The sequence below is a fragment of the Rattus norvegicus genome, chromosome 13 (genome assembly GCF_021556685.1).
Source record: "Rattus norvegicus strain SHRSP/BbbUtx chromosome 13, alternate assembly SHRSP_T2T, whole genome shotgun sequence".
In the NCBI taxonomy this organism is placed as follows: domain Eukaryota; kingdom Metazoa; phylum Chordata; class Mammalia; order Rodentia; family Muridae; genus Rattus; species Rattus norvegicus.
Genome location: NC_141546.1, coordinates 67,528,574 through 67,531,913, shown reverse-complemented (window position 1 = coordinate 67,531,913; position 3,340 = coordinate 67,528,574). Strand labels below are relative to the sequence as shown.

The following is a 3,340-nucleotide window of genomic DNA, read 5'->3' as shown; positions in this document are numbered from 1 at the left end:
GCGCCGTTGCATAGCCTCGCCCCTGTCTCTGGCAGCCCTTCCTATCTCGCTTCTTTGCCTGGTCATCTCCTCAAGCTTCCAGGCTCACCCATCCAGTCTCCTTCCTGTGTCCATACCTGTGCGACAGCCCGCTCCACACTCTAGATTACCGAGGGAGTATTGTCCCTTTGTCTCACCTCCTCCTAAATAATGACCGTGTTTCCTCTCTACCTGCTTAGTTCTTAGGTCCCTTGAAATTTGGGACACTGCCCTTTATTCTCAGACCCTTGGCACTGGCTCTTAAGGAATGATGGAAGGAGTCAGAGTCTGGCCTGGTGACAGAGGCCTGCCACTCTGGCCATTTAAGAAGCTGAGACAAAAAGATCCCAAATTCAAGGACTGCCTTGGGCAATCTAGCAAGATCCTGTCTCAGTATTAAAAAAATGGAGTAGGTCAGAGCCAAAGCTTGTACTCAGCATGCATGCTGGGAAATGACCCACAGGTAATAGCAACATCTTCCCAGTGGGTGAACAGACCTTAACTTAATTATTAATTAACAGACTTAATTATTCTCAGAGAAATCGAGTGTACTTGTAGCCAAACAAGGCTTTATGTAAGCAACGTTGTGATCCTCCTCCTCCTCCTCCTCCTCCTCCTCCTTCCCCTCCTCTTCCTCCTGCTCTTCCTATCCCCCTAGCAGCAGCAGCAGCACTCTAGCCTGACATTTAGACATCCAGTGATCTCTCAGACCTTGGCTTCTCATTTTCTACATCTGTGTAAGTTACTAGTGGCTGACTCCTGCTCCCAGCTACACTCTCAGGTCTGTGCATGAGACTTACTCAGCCCAGCCTTCAAGACAAGCTCATCTTGAAGAAGAGCTATTAAGAGACTTGAGCTGGTAGAAAGTAGGTAGGTTATGGGGACCCTAGGGGCTTTCACCAGCTTTACACCCACTGTCTCCGGTCAAGATTAGGCCAAGCACCAGCTTCCTGCTTCAGGTCAAGGCTAGGCCAAGTTCCATTCTCCACCTACAGTTCTCGGGAGGAACAGGGACATTCTTAAATCCACAGAATGTACTGACATAGTCACCTGACCCTCTGGTCCCAGATAGAGTTAGAATGCATGTCATACGCTTGCTAGGCAATAGATTCAAAGGTCAATATGCTTAGCCAATAAGTTTAAACTGTAACCTTGCTGATGCAACCTGTACCCCTAAAAGTATAAAAACTGCTTGCTATAGCCATTCAGGGTCACCTTCTAGTCACTCGCCACAAGGGACTGATTGAAGGCCGACCCCAAAGCAACAGAAGATAAACCTCTTGCGTTTGCATCAAACTCTGTCCTCCTGTCTCACTTGGGCGCGGGGGGGGGTCCCAGTAGTTAAGACTCACTTGGAGCCTTACAATCCACCCCCAGTTGCCCTGATGTCAGGCCCGCATCCTGTAGCCCACGATCTTGTCTTCTTTCCCAAGTCCAGTTGTCACCTCCCATAAGACAGCCATTCGCCACCCAGGGAGTTGTGTGCTCTTCTGTCTTTACTCCAGCACAGACTTCAGACCTCCAGGAAGAAGTTGGAGATGGGGATAGCCCACTCTTCTGTCCTAAGGGTATCAGCAGTCGGGGTCTGGGTCAGCTCTGTCCACTCTTTCCAGTCCCTGTCACCACACAGTGGTGGGCCATCATCAGCTCCAAGTTAACATAGTCTCCTGACCATCCCTGACTAACTCTCTCCTCTTTTCGTCTTTTGGACTGTTTCTAAAACCTACCTCAAACAGGTCACATCACATCTGTGAAGCACTTTCCAGACTCCTCGTGGGGGCAGGCAGGTATTGTGGTAAATATTAATTGGAGGTTTCTACCTTAGATCATTCAGTTCTAGATAAAAGACAAAACCTTTATATTTATGATAAGCCTTTAAATAACTGGAACTGGGCAGATATCTACCCTTTAAGCTATTATGTCTACTTCCCTGCCTATAACCCCGAGCGAGATATGACTTGCCATATTCTGCCTGGACTGCTCTTACTCTGATTGGCCAGCCTTCATGGCCTAGTTTTCATAATTCATCTACCCTATAGTGTCTTCTACTCTCTCCACCTTCTCTTCTGCCTCTCACGGTCCTGCCTCAGACCCCAAGCCTGAGAGCTGAAACTCCACCTACTTCTCTTCTGCCCATCTAGAAGCTGTAGGCATCTTTAATAACCAATCAGGAGTGACTTGGGGTGGGGCAAGGTTTCGTAGCATCACTTGGTATATGTGAGGATCTTCTGGTCCCTGAGGCAACCAGGGCCAGTAGTTAGCACTAGAATAATAATAACAGCTTTTCCTCTGACAGCAGCCATCAGGTGAGCCAAGGTAGGTGCATATAAATACATCGACGAGCTGTGGAGGAAGAAGCAGTCCAACATGATGAGCTTTCTTCTGAGGGTTCGCTGTTGGCAATACCGTCAGCTCTCTGTGCTGCTCAGGGCTCCCCGCCCGACCCGGCCTGATACAGCGCGAAGACTGGGATACAAGGCTAAGCGAGGTTATGTTATTTACAGGATTCGTGTCCGCCATGGTGGTCGCAAACGCCCAGTTCCTAAGGGCGCAACTTACAGCAAGCCTGCCCACCATGGTGTTAACTGGCTGAATCTGCCCGAAGCCTTCAGTCTGTGGAGCTTTGAGAGTCCCGAAATCCTACTAGGTTGGTGAAGATTCCACATATAAATGTTGAGATTATCCTCATTGATCCATTCCATAAAGCTGTCAGAAGAAATCCTGACACTCAGTGGATCACTGAACCAGTCCACAAGCACAGGGAGATGCGTGGGCTGACATCTGCTGGCCACCAGAGCGGTGGCCTTGGAAAGGGCCACAAGTTCCACCACACTGTTGGTGGATCTCGCCGCCGCCACCGTGCAGCCTGGAGAAGGCACAATACTTTCCTGATCCACCGTTACCGTAATACACGTAATATTTGTAAAATTCATATCCAGTAAACAACTTAGGACAGTCAAAGAAAAAATAATAATAATAACAGACCAAACCTCAATAGGCAGGTCCAGCCTGTTGTCCTGCACTCACCCCAAGATCCCTAATCCTTCCTGTATCTCAGCTGTAAGGGCCACTCCCTCTGCTCCACTCTCCCACACAGCCCTGCTGCTTCTTACTTTTGTTTTTGGTTTTGGTTTTTTTGTTTTTTGGGGGTTGTTTTGTTTTGTTTTGTTTTTTCGGAGCTGGGGACCGAACCCAGGGCCGCGCTTGCTAGGCAAGCGCTCTACCACTGAGCCAAATCCCCAACCCCCTGCTGCTTCTTACTTATCTTTCACTTCCCCAACTGGCCTCCATGACCCATGGCTGTGATCCCCCTGTTCTGTCA

At 49.0% G+C, this 3,340-nt stretch overlaps 1 pseudogene; it reads left to right on the top strand.

The window, feature by feature from the left end:
* The first annotated feature begins 460 nt into the window (after positions 1-460).
* Rpl15-ps10 (ribosomal protein L15, pseudogene 10) lies at positions 461-2,960 on the top strand (annotated as a pseudogene).
* The last annotated feature ends 380 nt before the right edge of the window (positions 2,961-3,340 follow it).